Source organism: Varroa destructor, unplaced genomic scaffold (assembly GCF_002443255.2).
Source record: "Varroa destructor unplaced genomic scaffold, Vdes_3.0 BEIS01000003.1, whole genome shotgun sequence".
NCBI lineage: Eukaryota > Metazoa > Arthropoda > Arachnida > Mesostigmata > Varroidae > Varroa > Varroa destructor.
The window spans coordinates 23,837,875-23,845,920 of record NW_019211456.1 but is presented as its reverse complement, the minus strand read 5'-3'; the positions used below and the strand labels follow the sequence as shown (position 1 = coordinate 23,845,920).

Here is an 8,046-nt window from a genome sequence, read left to right as displayed (position 1 = left end):
ATATAGTTAGCCGCATGGCCAACGATGCCAGCCCAGGTAGTTTATTAGACCCGATGCGTTTCAACTGTCATTTTACTTTATCGCAGCACCATCGTCGTTGTTAGCAACGCCGCCTAAGCTATACTCCTATCGCACGTTACAATCCCTAGTCGATAACAGCGGCAGCAAGACATATAGATACATACGAATACGCACTAGGCAGACGGGCAAACGAACCCGATGGAGTATGAAAAACAGAGGGGACTGTGGGAAAGCCATTAAAAGGTCCAACCAGAGAGCCGTCTATGAAAGCCCAGCAATGTCGATTTGGACAACGATAGCCGCCAACCCACACTAGATCGAACTTCGGACCGCCTGGAGCTCTGACTGTTTGTCGCCATTGCAGCGTCATCCGCCGCGCTTAAGTAGGCAGCTTATTACTGGAATGGGTCGACAAATGGCTGCTTCGTTACGCCGAAGGTTCTCGATGATCAAACAAGCACAGACAGATATAGTCTCGCGCGCATGTAGGAACGCTCGTAAGAGTTCTACGCGAACGATCCAAATGATGGACGGACGGAAGACCAGCACAAAGTCGAACAAAACTATCACTAGAAACTACGAGAAGGTTCGTAGTACTATGGTGACGGCGTCAGCCACTGTGCAGCCGACATCAATGAATCAATACACGTATTGCCACTACGTATAACTGGTTTTTGTCGTATATCATCGACCGTTATGACAACGGCAGCAACTGTATCGCAGCCGTATTCAGAGCCATGGTCAGCTTACTCCGACAAATTTGCTGTTGCCATTAGAAATACGGCAACAGACCTAGCTTCTACGTTTCGATAGCGGTCTGTGACGATGTGCACCGCCGCTGATGATAGTTGTTCGCAACCATTAATATTATACAATGCACACACAGACGGGTATGCTTCAGCAGACAGAGACGAACCGTAGTAATAAGAGTCATAATAACGGTTCGGGCCAGTGTCTAGCGGCTGCTTGCACCGTTCCCAATGACCTCGACATCGTAGGGCGCTTTGCACCTTCGCGCTGGCGAATCAAAGAATGGCTAGAAATGGCGGTTCTCATGAGGCATGTGGCGTCTGTAGGGCGACCAATGGCTGTACTGGATCAGCAGTAGCAAGCGGCAACGCTCGACACGTTCTTCGGGTCACACTGTACGAACGTAATGAAACGGAGCAGAGCGAACGTTCCGGCGGATGTTTAAACTGTCGTTTGATGGGTGAAATTACGTCGGGACTGGCCGTGGTGGCACATTAAGCCAAGAGAAGACAGCTCGGGGGTTATTGCCTCCGGGCCACTATGTTCGTCCACATTATCATCTTCGTCAATTTCGTTTCTTGGCAGTGGCCGATCTGCCACTGCTCGTCAACGACTCCGTTGATTTGATCGTGCAGCTAAACATGCACAGGTCTCGATTGAACAAATGATCCTAGATGTGTGTACATAGAAGCATGTATGGGATGGGCGGTAGTGGTGCAGAATAATAAAGGATCGAAAAATATGTATCTCCCCCACTACGGATCGCTTCATGTTATCGTCGTACTGCTAGTAGAAAGCATATACACACGATGTGACTGACTATATAGCTTCACTACCAACGGCATAAAGAGGGGTTTTGGTTTTGTTGCTCAGTCGTTTGTACTATGAATTACTAGCCAATTAATCCACTGGTACGTCGCCTTTGGACATTGACGGTCAGCTGCAGAATCGCAACGCGCCTTCTCTTCGCCATTATCCTTCACATTACCGATATTTAATGAAGAATGACGAGTTACGCAGCGAAAGGAAGCGTAACCGTTAGTAGGCCATAATTGGAGCTTAGATACACAATTCATGCATGTACAATCTATATAACTGCGAAAACTATAAACTAAAGCCAAATACTCGATTCCAACAAAACCGACCTTCGTACCTCACTCCGAGTTCAAATACAATTGTACACTTTAAAGCAACAGCTAATAAAGGAGTCGAAATGCCTTCATTTTACGAAGCGTCCCTATCAGCTGTGCAGCAAATTCAGATCCCATAGATAGATCATATTATACTGTCATCAAATACCGTATTTCGGATAGGTGGCTTTATCTCGTTTCCCAAATTACAAAGCAGAGCAAGATAAAACTAGACTTTGAAGCTATACGTAGCTTTTGTCCCTAGTTCTAAGTGAGACATAAATGCTCGTCGTTTATAAAGATCGTTGAATTTTGCTGCCAGCAATCAGGCAAAGCAGAATGTGCTTTTCGGCATTTTAGCAATTGAGAGAATGCGGAAGCAAAAAAAAAACAATGGTTAATGCAACGTTACAACTTGCCGCAAATGCCAACTGGGAAGACTAATCAGGGCTGAACCTCTGAAAACCTAAATGAAGGTCTATGTACGCGTGTCTGGCTACTAATAGAAGGCACAGGAATAACAAGCGGGCGCCTAACGATAACAAAAAAATAGTTTTCAACTTTTCGAGGGTAAATTAAACTGTCGATTAGTTGTTTCTTTTTTTAACACACAGAGCCGACGGCCTAGATTTAACGGTATGGATGATGAACTTATTGATTAAAATGAAAAATGTCTCATTTTTGAAGGACTTATACCTTGAGAACTTTGTAAAAGGTCTCTTATCGGAAAGATAACCTGTGAGTGCATCTGCTCTGAATTGGTGAGACTCCTCCGACTTATATATTTCTTACGCAAAAGAGATTCTGTGACAAAAATTATAGATACAATGTAAGTATATTTACATGTATTCTGGGGAAATTTAACAGCATGCTCCGCGATTTCGATCACTGACGTAACTTTTGGAGTTATGAAAAAACAGCGGATTCGACTGAGATTCTATTTTCAGTGAAATGAACGGGTACTGAAGACTTGCAGTATCTTCTCCAAACCCTTTCCATGAGGTTACCTCAATACCTTTATTTGTTTCTCACTCATAAAGACAAGATGGCTATCTTCAAGTATTTGCAAATGTCTCAACCTGTATGAGCTCTAATGGATGCAGTACAACTGGCTCTAAACGTATTTATGGCTGTCCTTATGCCGCACCATCGCGCATCTTGATCGCTAGCTTTTCTTCGGTCGCTTTTAAGCAGATTTCGAGAAATTTACAAATCAAGCCTATGATTGTCTTGAACTTATTATACTATGAACAGGTACCCAGGTTACACGTTCTTCTAACACATACTGTTTTCAAATATCAGCTGTTCGCCCTTCTATTACATTGAACACAGTTTTCATATGCGGAGGCAATCGCCGTCTTCTCCGATAATTTGCCTCCTAAAGTTCAAAAACAAACTGTTAGTTGTTCTAGTTATCGGTTTGTCTATCCTCCAGCTCTACTGTAATTGTGAATACGGGATAGACGGGAATAAGGAGACGGTATGCGCACAATGGGGCATATGAAAGGAAAAACCAATTCTAGAGCAAATATTAGAGATAAATTGTAAAAAGGTTAATTACTCGTGATTTTTCATCGGTTAAACTGTAAGCACAGTGTTCTTTCAATAGCATAAACAGTGAATTTTTTCAAACTCAGAGACGCACAGTGAGCCATCGTCAACGATTACCTTTATTCAAGGACCGTGTAGATACTATAAGATTCAGCTGGTAATTGCGTAACAATATAATAAATAAACTTTAAAGTCTAAGTTTACTAAAATTACGCCGAAACGACTAGTTCAATCTTTTTCCACACGGTTCTTCGAGACTGCAGCTCGTCCGTGACGATAAGTCTACCAAGCAGCATAAACACGGCTTTGCCATCGTTATTGAACTTGTCTATTTTACTCTAACATGGTATTCAACAATGCTTACAATGACAGAATGAAAAGTGATAGCGTATGTGGTGGATGGCTTACCACTTTGCCAGACTACGTTATATGCTGCGTAGTGCAAACAATAAAAAAAAAAAAACTAAGAAAAGGTCAGAATAATAATAATAATAACACTAGTTCGAATGAGCGTTCTGAAAGCCATTTGCTAATTACTAACCAAGTTGAAATTCTTCCAAACTTTATTGCCTATACGTCGTAATAATGAAATAGGAAATTCTTTTAGGTGTGCTTCATCACTACTTTGAAATGAGTACCCCTTGCGCTGCGTACGGTCATAGCATAGCGTGGCCAAATGTATGTAGTCTGTATATAATAGTCAACGAAGTAATTTTGACTAAACAGATTTGTGTATGCTTACCCGAACTACTACACGGACACGCAAACATCTACACACGTATAATACAAATCACGCGACATTTTGACATACGAATTTGTCTCTGCTATTCTATCTATAAGGAAAACTTTCATTGTTATCATAAGACGCGTCCACTTGTTTCAATTACAAGAGCAACCCGAGAGACATTTCCGACAATCATCTGCATACATCCAAAGTAAAATCGATGTTTTTATTTGAAGGTTATCCCCATTGTGGTCTCATTCAACAAAAGCACAAATCCAGATATGCAATGCTGTCTCTGTCTATCTTAGTCGACGCCGCGTTGCACGATAAACTATCGTTTCATTGCGTCTGCCTAATGGCTGAATGCGTGCGACTAATTATATAACCATTTAGACAATCTAAAAAGTTTATGTTACGTGGTAAGCTACCAACCATAGAAAGCTTAGTGCCGACGCAACTACAAAAACCATCGTGTAAGACAAGCACTGCTAAGGTTCCATTGTGTCACGACGGACAATATCGGCAAACAATCTTCGAACAAATCGACGCTTGTCTCTGTGGCTGTATGGACGTTTGCTAATCGCTCGATATGTATTGAATTGTTGGCATTGTCCAAATCGCTTCAGATTACTGGCATCTGCATCGACGCAGCTGCGGATCCCGTGGGTGGCGCCATAGATTATGGACTGAGAAATTAGGGAAGTCCACCGGGGGCGCACACCTCGTGGAAATCTTCAGCGCCTGTAGTAAAAGTAGTACTACGGCTACTGCTGGCTACATCCTGTCAGATTCTTGGTTAGCAACGGCAGCAGAAGTAGCGGCAGCGTAGGGATCGTAACAGAAGTCGTCGCCGGCCGGGGACTGGAACTCGCCGCGTCAATATCGGCTAACGGTATTTCCCTAATACAAATAACATCGAAGCGCCTATCCTCCTCTCTAAAGCTGTCTGATCCGGTGCTCTGATGGCAACACTCCATTGCAATCCCTCTCGATGGTTGATGGTCATCAATAATGAAAACAAACCGGAGGAAAGTAAATGGAATGACAATAAAGTGATCGCAGCCTGCGACGGGACACATATTTCCATTTCCCAGCAGTGTAACGCCTTTCCATTTGGCCTCGTCGGTATATGGTTATAAACACTCGGCGAAATACTGAACATTCACCGATATTGCACACGGGATTACAGCGTACGAAGTGGTAAGCCTGATATAGGGTTGTTTGTCTGGAATCGCTGATTCCGATACTCGAACATGCTATTGCCCCTTGATGTGTACTTTGCACTGCAAGCGGCAGCAGCACTGAGAAGCAAGATTTTGCGTACTCTGTCAACTCTGCACGTTTGCTTCGAGGAGATGATGCTGTTCTAGTGTTTTCTTGTTGGCTTGCTTTATTTATGGGCTCATAGGTCAGGAGTGATTTTTGTCTTCATCTTTGGATTACGCCTCAATGTGCGCATGTTGTCAACGTGAAACGGGTCGCAACGGAGTGAAAACGCACGCAACTGCTGTGCTCAATACCGAGTTCTGCGCAGATTAGCCATATTTGTTGTTTGTCGCATACTTTTGATTCGTCGTTGACTTTTGTCGATGCACTCTTGAATATTACCATATATGATACCTATTAGAGGTTATTTTGACGATCTTTCACAAAATAAATCTCCTGACCTTCCTACAGCCAGCTGTGCCGTTGGTAACGGCTGTACTACACTTACCCAAATACGAAGCTACAAGTCTAGGATTTCACTATTAATGTTCGTATATGATGTAGAACTCCATCTAAGCGGCGTAATTCCGGTAAATTATCGTCTTACAATCTGCGCTTATTAGCGTGTAGAACCCAGATGCACGGTCTTGATTGGCTCTATCTATCTATCTATCTATCTACGAACGACGTTGTTTTGCCAGTACTTTAGTCAACGTTAAATTCACCTAGAGGATCTCAAAACTGCACTTTATGAACTACGTAAATCAATGACTCCGGAAGTACCTTCTGTAACGCGAGAGATTTTTTAGAACGTGCGGGCCCGAACGAAAGTTACACGTAAAAGTATCCTCTACTGTTCGCAATGGCAAATTTCTGACGGCCTAAAACCGGTGCCAGATGGTTTCGTTGTTATCATCCAAGCTTTTTTTCCTAAAAAGCACGTTATTTCATGCAGTTGTCAACACACCCAAGTAACAGACATGATTAACATAAACATCGATAGATTTTACTTGATAACAACTCAGTCAGCTCAACAATAACATAATAGCGTATTTCTTCACTTTTTCGGTCTATATGAAATGGTTATCTTCACAGAAGGCTAATTCATCATGATCCGTCGAAACATCATTCAGATGACCTTTGTAATCATTGTTGTTCTTCTCGCGTCGCTGAATACAGCTGAGGCAGGAAGGCTTAAGAATCTTGCAAGGGCCGCGCTACTCGGAGCCGCTATCGCTCCACGATTCGTGCCTGTACCTATCCCGTAAGTAATTAACCAGCTAAGCCACTATCAGTACTTCTAAGCATTTTCCGCATTCGACTTGCATATGTTTTTAATTAGTCATTAATTATTTTGCAGTAGTGTCAGTTTGTATCATGCTGAGCCTTATGTACCATAAATGTTCATACAGCCTTTTTGACAATGCATTTTTTCAGACATCATGTATACCCTAAGCAAGATGACGGCTGGAATCACGGTTGGGAACAGCACGACCAAGAACACTCTCAAAGATGGGACCACTATGACAACGGATGGAATTAAATTTGAAAGAATTACATTGCGCTTCCGGAGATTCTCAACAGGTTTGTGTGTACCCTCGAAACAAGGCTGCGATCATATTTGAGCACCGGCTACTGAGCAAAATTACTGGGAATCGGGATTCAACTCAACTGATTGGCATTCACACGATTGCTCTTATTTTCCAACTAAAGACGTATACCTGTCGAGGTGTACAGGGAAACAATCCAGCTGACAGCATGTGTATAATATCTCCAACGAAAACGGACTGTGTATCAAGGTCATAGAAGATATTCAACGTTTGCGAGCCCTAATTGCAACACAATCATCGTACGGCCGTAATAAGGCATAGCTCATTTATTCCCGCCCACACAACTACTGGTCACGATCCACTGAGCACCCCAGGAGATCCCGTAGGCTTGATACCCATTTCAATGAAACGATAACCATTGTCGTTCATCTTGTATATATATTTGTTTAGAGTCTGTCACCTTAATTTCGTGTTGACGTGCCATGTTTATATCACCTTCTATTGTGTATGTCGTGGGAAAAAAAGGCTTTTGTAAATATTTATTAAATGTTTGTGCCAATTGCGTATCGTTCGGGGAAATGAAACCAGAACAATGTGAATGATTTTGTCACGTTTTATACGATATGAACATAGCTTGTATTTATCGTATGTGCTTGTATGTGTGTTTCGTATATAAATGTATATATGTGTATAGGTTTTCCACAAACTGTGTCTTCGCACGATGGGATACTAATGAGAGGTAACCAAATCGGTTGAATGTTAAGTCCCTATTGTTCAAAAAATGGCAGTGGTTCAGGAAGACAATAACATGTGTTTGTATATAAATGCTTGTAAAAAAACGTCGCAGAATGTTGCCAATAAACGTACACGTTAAATCGAACAAACAATATGATATTATTTGTCTATTAGGGAGAACGAATATGAACGTTACGAATGAGTAGTAATGAAGTGTGCCGTAAATAATATATAAGGTTTTTATATTATAAGTATTTGTAATTCAATGACCCGTTTGCTTGTGTACATGCCTCAACTGGTGACGGCAAATAGGACAACTGAGAAGCAAGCTAAGTAACTAAAAGGTGTTTGTTGCGTGGATCCGATCTTTGTCCACACA

At 42.1% G+C, this 8,046-nt stretch overlaps 1 long non-coding RNA gene across 1 annotated transcript; it reads left to right on the top strand.

Annotated features, from left to right (window-relative positions):
• The first annotated feature begins 5,228 nt into the window (after positions 1–5,228).
• LOC111247214 (uncharacterized) lies at positions 5,229–7,819 on the top strand. The gene is made up of 3 exons (XR_002672012.2): positions 5,229–5,376; positions 6,478–6,646; positions 6,820–7,819. It is a non-coding gene; the product is annotated as an uncharacterized LOC111247214 (long non-coding RNA).
• Positions 7,820–8,046: the final 227 nt, after the last annotated feature.